Raw genomic sequence first — 12,933 nt, 5'->3', positions numbered from 1 at the left:
AAAATAATCTCCAGTATGAGTTCTTAAACATCATATCGTACAGCCCACATACTGAAGGTGACATGCTGTACTGTATAGCAGATATACCACATAGGTTGAGCTACAATGAATGTATTGACTAATTTCAAAACATTCACCTGTGGTCAGGGCTTTTTTCCTCAGAGAATAGGTGCAGGTATTCCACCTTTCTGAGTCACCCCTTGTCTCTGACCTCTACCCACCTTGGGGTACCATCCCTTGGTTCCACCCCCTACACACCTCCCAGTACTTCCCCTTTTAGAGAATACAGGACCAAGTATCATTTTGTGATGTCATTTTTATGGAACTTATTATTTATTTATTTATTTATTTATTTATCGAGTTTATATAGCGCCAAAGGGTTTGCTCAGCGCTGTACAATAGAGGGGGGACAATACATGAAACAGTACAGTAACATCAAACAGCACACAAGGGGTAAGAGGGCCCTACTCTTTCGAGCTTACAATCTAGGAGGGAGGGGGTATTATTAACAAGAAATGCAGTGAAATAGATCCCCTGCAGCCAGGAACAATAGACCTGCCCCCCAGCAGCAATGGATCCCCTGGCATCAATAGATCCCCCATCAACAATATTCCCCCAGCAACAACAGACCCCCTTCACAACAAAATCCCCCATCAATAATAGATCCACCCCAGCACCAAGCAACAATAGACTCCTTCCTCAAAAGTAGATCCCTTCCAGCAACAATTGCCTCCCCCAAGCAATAGGTCCCCTTCCAGCAACAATAGACCCCCTGCAACAATGGACCCCTAGCAGCCAGCAGCAAAAGACTCTCCAACACACCCTAGCACCCCTTGTTAATACATAAATTCAGTGCTGGAGGTGTCGGAACTGTATTCCCCCATGTTCCCGCTAAAAAAAAACCCTGCCTGTGGTCAGGGATTCAAAACTCTTTGTACGTAAGTTCAGTTTGCAATATCTTCCTTTTTTAGTACCATAGGCATGAAAACCTGTTCTTGATAACCAGGTGGAAGATTTAATTTTTTAACTCAAAAGACTTCGGAAGAGTAGTGTACTTACTGTTGGTGCCCTGCGACTTGAAAATCTACATCCATGTTCTAAAACTACTTGCAATTCCCTGTCGGTATACATTGTGGGTATACATTAAGGTAGATTCTTTTTAATGATGTTTACAATATGTCGATACTCCTTTGAAAATGTGGTAACAAATATTACTTGCTTATTATCTCTAATATGCTGCTTGTGTAGAGAAACCTCTCCTCCATTTTGACTTGCCCAAAAGATTATTTCTGTCCCTCACGTCTGCAATTCTTCTGCTATGTTCTATACTCCAAAGGGGGAAACCTCTATCTGAGTGCCTTTTTTGATGACTTCAGATTCTTTATTAAAGAGTTCAGTAATTGAACATTGTCTACGTGCCCAGATAAATTCCCTCACTGGAATAGCTCTAATGGTATGGGAAGGATAGCAGCGTGTCGCGTGCAGGGTAGGGTGCAGGGGCAAGATTTGCGGAAGGTGGTTGAGGAAACAGATCCTGTTTCCAAATTGCTCATTAGGGTGACATCCAGAAAATCTATACATGTGATGTGGGTATTATAGGAGAATTGCAGATTTAAAATTGTTATTATTTAAGTAACTCACAAAATCTTCCAACTTAGTAATGTCACCCTCCAATATGACCAACAGGTCATCTATATAACGACCAAACCAATGAAGGTGTTTAGCAAAAGGGTTCTGATGTGTAAAAAGAAAAAACTCCTCTCCCCATTCCATAAATAAATTTGCCATAGAAGGTGAAAATGTAGCTCCCATTGATGCCCCACATGATTGTACAGTATATAATAGGAGCCATCAAACATTAAAAAAATTATTAGTTAAAAGATACTCTATACATTGGAGCAAATATTCCTGGAACTCAACAAAGTAGGAACTGTACTGTTTTAGATGATATTTAACAATTGCAAAGCTACGGGGTGTGGAATACATGAGTACAGTGCTCTCACATCTAGAGTAACCCATACAAAGCTGGGGATCCAGAGAGCTTTTTGTATCTGAGAATGCGCTGTGCCTGTGTCTTTATTATATCCTGGCAATCAATGTACCATAGGTTGTAGGTGTATGTTCACCCATCCACTCAATTTTTCATGAAGAGAGCCTATGCCAGACACAATAGAGTGGCCCCGCATTGGCTCTCCCACTTTATGCACTTTTGGAAGAAAATTAAAAATGGGCATAATAGGATCTTGAACCATAAGGTATTCTGCAGTTTTTAACCTCCCTGGTGGTATTCCAGAGTGTAGCTTCGGGTAAAGTTTCAGTACCAGAAGCAGTAACCCCGAGCTACACTCGGGAATACCATGTGGCACTGCTCCGGGATCCCTCTATCACTTACCTTGTCCTGTGCTCCCACGATGTCCCTGGCAATGTAATCCGGGGGATGCCGGCATCTGTCATCTGGGTTCCGTCCCCTGCGGGCATCGGGACGTACGGGGGACGGAATGACGGGAAATTTGAAAATGACAAAAAAGTGACTTTCACTAAAATCACATAAAACATTACTGTATCAAACCATTTCACATACATTTTGTCCCGAGTGCTTTGTCCTGTCCCCTGTCTGCATTTTTACTGTTCTGTCTGGAAACTGAGAAATGTCCATGGCGTCCAAAAAGCGTCCCTTTAGGTCAAAAGCAGTTTTAGACCAGCTAGAGAACAGCGATAGTAAATCAGAACCACTTGCAGAATTGAGTGTTAATGATTCGTGGGGAAATTCGTCATCAGACACTGAAAACGATTTTGCGACTTTGCTCAGCGATGTGCAAACTTGGCGCTATATTTCAAATTTCAGTGTTTTTGGTTTGATTATATTATTGAATTAAATGTATTATTATTATATTATTATTTTTTATGATTATTTATTAAATTATAATTTATGATTTCGTGTTTCAAGTTTTATCCTACCCAGGATGTTTACTAGACTCTTGTTCGGACAGATTTCAGTGAGTTATTCCTAAAAATTACAGGCCTACAATAAAAACAATACATATTTCCATGCAAAAAAATGTACAGCTTTGAGCACAGAAATCTGGACATAATCAGACTGCTAGGGAGGTTAAACTAATTAGTCCCAGAATTGGTCCTGTAAACATGCACTGAAGCTCAGATTTGAGGGGCCGATAAGTGGAGCGGTCATTCAACTGTCTAAGAGCTTCAGTAGAATATTGCTCCACCGCTCCTCCCTTATCAGCCCTCTGAATGACCAAATCCTTACATTTTTTAAGGTGTTCCAGTGCTTTTGCTTCCTGTATTGAGATATTAGACAACTTAAATTTATCTTCTACTCTTTTAGCTCTGTTAGTTCCTTTTCTACTACTGACTGAAATACTTCCACTGCTGTACTTCTAGCGTGTACAGGGTAGAGAAATTTGTCGCCCTGAAATGCGATTACTGTTATCTTCCCCATGCACACCACCAGTAGATTCGAGCTGCAAGTGTTTCAAATTTAAAGCACTACATAAATCAGAGAAAAAAAGGAAACTTTATCAGAAAATTCACCTGTCATGTCTCTGGTTTCTCGCAGGCTCTCTTCCTCCGCCAGCTCATCACTGAAATGCTTCCTGAGCAAAAGTTTTCTGACAAATCTATTAACGTTGATGAGCATTGAAGCAGATCAAAATGGTATGAAGGAAAGAAATTGAGACTGTTTGATATCAGCTACAATTCATCAACACTCAGTATTATGCCACACAAGTTAATCACATTAGAGTTTTACTTTAAGTTTTCTTCCTTAACCACTTGCTAACCGCACTATAGCCAAATGACGACCACACCGCGGTTATCCAGTTCTGGGACATATGACGTCCTCCTAGAACCTGCCCTCCCATGTCCTCCCCCAGCAGCATGCACCTGGTGATCTCCATGATCGCTGCGTCCTACGGACACAGCTGATCACATGATGAAGGCCAATCACAGCTGCCTTTTACCACATGATCAGCTTCATAACGTCATGATTTCAGGTGCGATTTGGGAATTGAAATCGTACCTGAAATTGGATCTAATGAATGTGAGTGTCTTAGCATACGCAATTTGCTGCAGCGTGATTTCAAAGGTAGTTCTTATATTACTTTTTTTGCAGTTTGTTGTGATTTCACATACATAGACTGCAATAGAAATCGCACTGCAAAACGCAAGTGTGTCTAAATATGTGCAATTTGTGATCATTTGTATTAACCCTTTCCTAGTTTTTTCCTGCGGTCTCTGCCTGTTCAAGCCTGATCCTCACATTGTTCCTCCCTGTGACTAGTACAGCCCCACCCCACATCACCTCTGACAAGTAGCAGAACATGGAAATTGCAAGAAATCGCTAGAAAATGCAATGGAAAACGCAAGTAATCATTGGGAAATCTTCCCAAGTTGCAAACAAATCTTCAGAAAATGCGATGAAGTCGCAAACAAATCGCATCCAGTGTGAGACTATGGTAGGTATTTTTTTATCTGCAAACCATGTGGTATCATCTGTTCAGACAGGTATTGTTTAACCCCCTTCATGACCAGAGCCTTTTTCTGCTATTCAGCACTGTGCTACTTTAGCTGGCAATTGTGCAGTCATGTAACACGGTACACAAATCAAAATGTTATCATTTTTTCATACAAATAGCTTTCTTTTAGTGGTGTTTGATCACCACTGACATCAATTATGAGAGTACAAAAAATGGCCACTGCCCCGATCTATAACTTGCCTTCACAGCAAGGAGCACATGGAAGGATGACACATTTCAAACAATGAAAAAGAAAATTCCCAGCTCAACTTACCAACCAGCTTGCAAACAAACCAACTTGTACTGTCTAACAGTTTGCGTTAAAAACAGGGGTTTAGTTATCACACATTTGCAAATACATGCGTAAGCTTTAGAGCCCCTTCATGGCACCCCAATATTCTGCAGTTCCTAACCCTATAAATTTTGAGAGCCTCTATGTAGAAGCACATGTATAAATGGATAGACTGAGGGCAGATGAGCCTGAGGGAGTCCACCCCTCCTTAAAGGTATAGAGGAGCTCTGGACACCCAGCATATAGCACAATGGTAGCCAGGGTGTTCAGTGCGCCCCCTCACCAGAAAATCAACAGTACAAAAAATGGCCACTGCCCCAGTCTATAACTGGCCTTCACAGCAAGGAGCACATGGAAGGGCAACGCATGTCAAACAATATAAAAGAAAAATTCTTAGCTTAACTTACCAACCAGCTTGCGAACAAAGCAAATTGTCCTCTCTAACAGTAACATTTTCAAATACATGCTTAAGATGCAGAGCCCCTTCACGGCATCCATTATGAGAACCTTACCAAACTAACTGTGGAGGAAAGGGTTTCCCTAAATCCAGTGCTGGGCTGTAAATTCACCACGCTAGGGAGAGTCTGGCCTTGGAGGCCTGACTCATGAGCCACTACAAGGACTGAGCTGTTTGTTGCATGCTGCCAGAAGGAAGTTGCAAATGTCTGAGGTGAACAGGGCTTATCTTGCAATCTTGAAGGAGGCAGCCATGAGACCCTCATGCATTCACACAAATTAAGGGATTCCTCTGGGCCTGAAGGGCCTGGACATGTCAACAAAGGGACAATTATTTTTTCCTGAGGCAGGAAGATCCTGGCTAGGGCCTTGTGTAGCATCAAGCCCAAGTACTCCAATTTGTGAGATAGGTCCAGCGATGACTTAATCAGATTGAGGACCTAACTGAAGAGTTGAAGAGTCTGTGTTGACTGTTATATTGATACCAAATAACAAAAATAGAGAGAAGATTGTCCAGGTTCCCTACAACATGAATCCTCAGAGCATGGATCAGAGACAAAATCTAGGCAATCACTTCAGTGAAGTCTTAGGGAGGATTTGGACTGGCCAAAGGAAGGGCGACAAGTTGGTAATGTTGATTGACCACTGCAAAACACAGAAAGAGTTGAGAGGCGAAAGAGATGGGAAAAGATGGGAACATGCAAGTAGGCATCCCAGATGTCTATGGAGGCCATAAAATCCCACAGAAAGATGGAGCCAATGACCAACCTGGCTTTTTCAAACCTTTTAAACATGTAGAACAAGTTGAGAGTCTTGAGAGTCTTTGGATCCAGAAAAGGCCAAAATTCTTGAGCTTTCTATTTATATAGTATGGTTTTGAATGAGATTAATTGAAGAAGAAAAAAACAGAGTATGAAATGAGTTAAAAATAGGCACTCTTTTGCAATGCATGTTTTGGTGTGATTTTGGCTTAAAAAGCATTCAACTGCTACTCGCTTTTGAAGTGCCATTAAGAAATAACGACACTGAAAATGTGACACTGTTTTGGCAAGTTTTTATCCATTTCTGGGAATGCATGCAGAGGCATGCCTTTTTACGCACGTTCCTGGAACGCAAAGGTGTGAATGAAACCAAGGGCCTTGTTCACACAGGGCACACTATACCGTACGCCTGCATAGGTGTTCCATACATCCCCATGCAGGCAGTCCCATTGATATCACAGCTGCTGTTTCCCAATGTCAGGGATCCCGGCCGCTCAGTGGTGCGCGCATGCGCAGATCGCCGACTCATCCTAGCCGGAGAGCACGGAGTTCTCGGCGATCGCAGTGCCGGCCGCGCATGTGCACTAGCAATCGCAGCCGCACCAATGAGAGCACAGGGTGCCCTATTTAAACCTGCCCTGTGCATCTCCAAATTGCCTGATGGTCTTGTTCCCTTTACCTGTGTTCCTCCTGATCCTGTGTTCCTGGTTTCCTTGTTGCTGACCCCGCCTGCTCCTGATACTGCTGTCTTCTCCTGCCCTGACCCCTGGCTCGTCCTGACTATTCTCTGTCTGATCCTGATTGCCTGACCTCCTGTTACTGAACCCGGCTTGTGACCCATTATTCTTCTGCCTATTGCTCAGTAGTGTTTGCTCCGCTGTTGCCAACCCGGCCTGTCTGACTACGCATACCTCTTCACATCTGGCTCTCACCTGCACCACGCCATTGGCACCTGCCTCTACCACAGCTGGTGTTTCTCAGGGGTCGCGACCTGGTCTCAGGCTGCTTCAAATCCATCCCCACCATCAGGGGCTCTGGTGAACCAGCAGACTGAGGCTTAGACTCCGCGCCCTGGGGAATCCCGGCCAGTGGGCCGCTAGAGGCTACAGCCAGTCGGCTACTGACACCCAATATGACATCCATGTGGATGTGGGTACATATCCCCGAACTCACCATATCTGTGTTCAGGAATACTTACCTGCACTCATAGGTATGTCATATTGGGATGCAGTGGCTGTGTCAGTGCAGCGGCTGTGTCCCAATTCAAATCAATGAGACTGCTTACATAGAGTAAACATGGCCCTGCAGAGACATACGGCATTCAATCAGTATGCCCTGAGTGAATGCAGCAGGCATTACTATATTTGCATATTAAAGTGGTTGGAAACCCTCACATATACCCAGTGAAGTGAATGGCCTCAGGTGATACACAGAGATGAAACAAATCCTACTACATACACTATATTGCCAAATGTATTGGGATGCCTGCCTTTAAACGCACATGAACTTTAATGACATCCCAGTCTTAGTCCATGTGGTTTAATATTGAGTTGGCCCACCCTTTGCAGCTATAACAACTTCAACTCTTCTGGGAAGGCTGTTCACAAGGTTTAGGAGTGTGTCTATGGAAATGTTTGACCATTCTTCCAGAAACGCATTTGTGAGGTCAGGCACGAGAAGGCCTGGCTCGCAGTCTCCGCTTTAATTCATCCGAAAGGTATTCTATCAGGTTTAGGTGCAGGCCTGTCAAGTTGCTCCACCTCAAACTCGTTCATCGATATCTTCATGGACCTTGCTGTGTGTACTGGTGTGCAGTCATGTTGGAACAGGAAGGGGCCATCCCCAAACTGTTCCCACAAAGTTGGGAGCATGAAATTGTCCAAAATGTCTTGGTAGGGTTCGCTTTACTGAAACGTAGGGGCCAAGCCCAACCCTTGAAAAACAAATCCACAAAATAATCCCCAATTCCCCCACCACCAACCTTTATACATGTCACAATGCAGTCAGATGAGCACCATTCTCCTGGCAACAGCCAAACCCAGACACGTCAATTGGATTGCCAGACAGAGAAGCGTGATTGGTCACTCAAGAGAACACAGCTAGACTGCTCTAGGGTCCAGTGGTGGCGTGCTTTATACCACTGCATCTGACACTTTGCATTGCACTTGGTAATATAAGGCTTGAATGCAACTGCCCGGCCATGGAAACCCATTCCATGAAGCTCTCTATGCACTGTTGCTCTGCTAATCTGAAGGCTGCACAAAGTTTGGAGGTCTTTAGCTATTGACTCTGCAGACAGTTGGTGACTTATGTGCACTGTGTGTTTCACCATGCTCTGACCCCACTCTGTCATGTTACGTGGCCTACCACTTCATGGCTGAGTTGCGGTTGTTCCCAGTTGCTTCCACTTTATTATAATACCACTAACAGGTGACTGTGGGAAGGAATAGTAGGAAGGAAATTTCACAGATGGACTTATTGCACAGGTGGCAACCTATCACGGTACCACACTCGAATTCACTGAGCTCCTGAGAGTGACCCATTCTTTCACAAATGTTTGTAGAAGCAGTCTGTATGCCTAGGTGCTTGATTTTATACACCTGTGGCCATGGAGGTAATTGGAACACCTGAATCCAATGATTTGGAGGGGTGCCCAATAACTTTGGCAATATAGTGTAAGTTGTACTTGTTTATCTGCAGTCTTCTCCTCTCTACACTTGTTCAAAGTACAGAATTCATAAAGCATGTCTGAGCTATCGGAAAAAAGGGGCAGAGAGTTGCAATTACACACCGCAGAGCTCAGTGAGGAGAGCTCTGAGAGCTGATTGGCGGGAAGAGACACACTCCCCCCACACAGCTCATAGGAACAGAGTTAAGGCTGTCAAACTGCAGGAGCTCCCTTCCCTGTCACCTTTTTTCTCTTGGTGTCAGGAAAACTTGTCAGAAGTGACTTAAAGAGATAGCAGACAAATGAGGCAGTGGACAATAATGACACTTAGTGCTTCGGCTAGAGCTGTCAGCAGGAATCCCACAGCAGGAGTTTACTGCTCTGTGCGGGTAGTTTCCACCTCCCCACCACAATGACGTTGCTCTCAAGAGGAGGATTTTGAAAAAGAAGTGGTGGAACAATGGACAGATTTGTGGATAGAGAATACTCTGAACATAAATGTTAGCATGTTATATGAAAGGTGCATAGTACTCTTCTGTGTGGGGAGAGTAGGAAACAGAACAATTCTGATGGTGATAAGAGTCGTATTGTGAGTAGATAAGGTTTTCTTTGGAAAAAGCTGAACTTTTTGGCTGGAAAACACTGACATGTTTGTCAATTAGACCCAATGGGATTGATTTACTTAAACTGGAGAGTGCAAAATCTTGTGCAGCTGTGCACAGAAACCAATCAGCTTTCAGGTTTTATTGTCAAAGTTAGAAGTTGATTGGCCACCATGCACAGCTGCACCAGATTCTACACTCTCCCGTTTTAGTAAATCAACCCCAATGCTAGTACAGATAGTGGGTCAATACAACCTCATGATGTCAAAAGAGGGAGGAATCTGAAGGATATGCTGCTAACTGGTAAACTCCAGGCCTTGGAGAGGAAGTGTTGGAAGAAAAATCATAAACAATGGATGCATACTATGTGTAAGCGGTGCACCATTTGTGAATAAGTAGGAATAGAGGAGGGATTTACCAATTTTTATTCATTGAAGCAAATCAGAATTCATGCTTTTTTGAATTTTCAGTCACATAAAGTAATTCATCAGTTTATTTGTCTCTGTAAGTTACTTTACAGAGACAAAAAGAGAGTTTGGGACCCATATGGGTGAACATTTGAGGAATACTATTACAAATAGTTCCAAAGGTCACATGGCAAAAAAACAAAAGCTATGTTTTAGTTGTATGCTAGCTCTAGAATAGGTGATTTTGATTGCATACGCCACCCAAAGGAATGCTTCTGGATATATACATGTACCACCCTAGTACCACATGATCTAAATCGGGAGCAGAACTACACTGCATCTGAGCATCACAAATCAAAAACAATATTTCATTCATGTTTAATATTCAACAGCTTCCGTGCCGCCATATAGCAGAAATACTGCTACAGGACAGCACGGGTGCACAAAATCACATATATATATATATATATATATATATATATATATATATATATATGTGATTTTTCATTGCCGGGTAAGGGGTGCACGGCATTTGCGGCCTCGACTGTCAATCACCGGGTCCCAGCCAGTGATTCCTTGCCAACACCCAGTGATCACCAAATATCTCCGACGGCAGAGAGACCTGTGTATAAACAACACAGATATCTCCCGTCAGCTTCTGCACACTGCTTTTTTATGGCTCTGCATAGCAGAGCCATACAAAGCAGTGTGCTTACAGTGAAGCACACATACAACCCCCATAGTGAAAAAGCACACAGTTAACCCTTTGATCGCCCCAGATGTAACCCCTTCCTGCCCAGTGCCATTAGTACTGTGTCGGTGCTTTTTATGAGCACCGATCACTGTATTGGTGTCATTGGGGATCTCAGTGACACCAAGTCAGTTCCCCTCCCCCCCATTGTAAGAATGCCCGCCGCAGTCCCGCTATAAATTGCTGATCGCAGCCATTACTAATAAAAAAAAAAAATTCCAGTATATATATATACCGCCATTTGTAAATGCTATAACGTTCACGTATACCAATTAATTTACACGTATTGGGATTCTTTTTAGCAAAGATATGTAATAGAATACATTTTGGCCTAAATTTATGAAGAAATTTCATTAAAAAAAAAATTTTACTGGACATGTTTAATAGCAAAAAGTCAAAAATATTGCTTTTTCTCAAAATTGTCGGTCATTTTTTGTTTATAGCACAAAAAAATAAAAAATGCAGAGGTGATCAAATACCACCGAAAGAAAGCTTTATTTGGGGAAAAAAAAGAAAATAAATTTGGGTGTAGCGTTGCATGACCGCGCAATTGTCAGTTAAATTAACGCAGTGCCGTATCGCAAAAAATGGCCTGGTCAGGAAGGGGGGTAAGTTCTCTGGAGGGCAAGTGATTAAAGCAAACTCACACATCCATCCATCCATGAGAAATCATTTTGAAAACCTCCCCACTAGCATTTCTGGCCATGGCCATCTTAAGTAAGGGCAGATGATATATGTAGCATTTACTTCTTGAAACCCATCCCCCTTAGCTCAGACATGCAGGCTGGAGAAAACCTCTCCTCCCCTCCTGAGGACTCCTGGGATGTACGACATTTGTCTAGGCATGGATACCAGGAAGTAACTGAATAACTGTTTTTAAAGTTTATTTACTAATGCTAACAGCATAAAGATTAAAAATAGTGAAGTTGTGCTTTAAGTTGTATGTTTACTTTTGCAATGAAATTTGAGAAATCTCCCCTATATATGTGTTATGTGTTCTTATTCACAAAGCACACGTTAAAAAAATATATATATTTCTTACCTTTTAGATGTTTCTGAGAAAAAGGCCTCATGGCACATTGCAAGCATTTTTGGACAGTCTGGGAACTCGTTGAGCTATCCCTCATTAACATGCAATGTCGGAGGCCATACCAGGCATACAGTGTATAAATCTAGTTTACAACTGATAATGAAGAGCTGCCCGTACAGTAAGGGTTAACTAAAAAAGCTACAATTTCTGGGGAAATTGTGTGAAGTGTTCTTGCCTCCTTCAGTAGTCTACAACTGGAGTGGGCGGAGTAACTGGGTGGAGTGGGCGGAGTAACTGTTGTGTGGTTGGAGTGGCTGGAGTAACTGTGAAAAGGTTGGACTGGGCAGAGTAACTTTATGAGGTGGGCAGAGTAACTGTGTGGAGTGTTTGGAGTGAGTAAAGATAGTAAACATTACACTAACCAATTGATTGATCAAATTTAAAAAGTGCACATGGCAAGCTTGATAGGGAGAGAAATGCATTTCAACTTTTAAATATTTATATAGCATATTTAATTGCAATGTTGTTGCCCAAAGTGCTTCACAGTTACATTAAAACATACATTTATAAAAACATTAGCAGCATTATCACCTCAAATACTCTCTTCTGTAGAAAACTTATTTCCAAACCTTTAACCAGAAGCTGGCCAAACTGTCACGAATTCAAAATTAGATTTCAAATAGGGCAGAGAAGAGCGGTTAAAAACAAACCGCTCCAACTTGCTCACTTCACTGGCATCTTCAAATGGTCGTAGTTTTAAAAACTATAAATCCTACAGCAAAGAGCTTTATATTGTGAGAATCACAAGACCCAGACCTACATTGTGATGCATAGTATGTCTCTGAAATATTAACAATGAAGGCACAGTCACAGTTTAGAAATTGCCCTTCAAATTTTAGGTGGCTAGAGTGGAGTTTCAATGAATGTCAATGGGCGGCATGAGTTGCAAACAAATGGTCATATTGTGAAAGCTATCAGGACTATGGCTTAGCCGTGAACATTTTTAGTGGCAGCAGGGATAGCTGAACGTTTTGATATAAGATTTGTGTAGGTGGGCTTGAAATGAGGGAGTGATGGCAGTTTAGAAATCATGTCCTGATTTTTCAGCTCACACTCTAGCTTTTGTCAGCTCCCACTCTAGTTTTGAACATTCCGCCATTCATTCCTATGGGACCAATTTCACCACAAAAACGCCGATATTTCATGAACCATTCGTCGAAACGTTCCACAAAGTAATAACACACCAATCGGGAACAATCCGCACGTTTCACTATATTACTGTGTATGTAGTGTAAAAACTGTGGGAGGAGTTAGGGTGGTAAATTTGTCTATAATAATAAGAATATCTATGTGAGATAACAGTAAGTGGTCTGCCATACAAGAACACTTAATTAAGCATTACGCCAAAGCCCCCTTCTAAATTTTACATAG

This window comes from Staurois parvus, unplaced genomic scaffold (genome assembly GCF_062004578.1).
Source record: "Staurois parvus isolate SC_StPar_1 unplaced genomic scaffold, SC_StPar_1.0 ptg000153l, whole genome shotgun sequence".
NCBI classification, from domain to species: Eukaryota; Metazoa; Chordata; class Amphibia; order Anura; family Ranidae; genus Staurois; species Staurois parvus.
Note: the sequence above shows the minus strand (reverse complement) of the source record.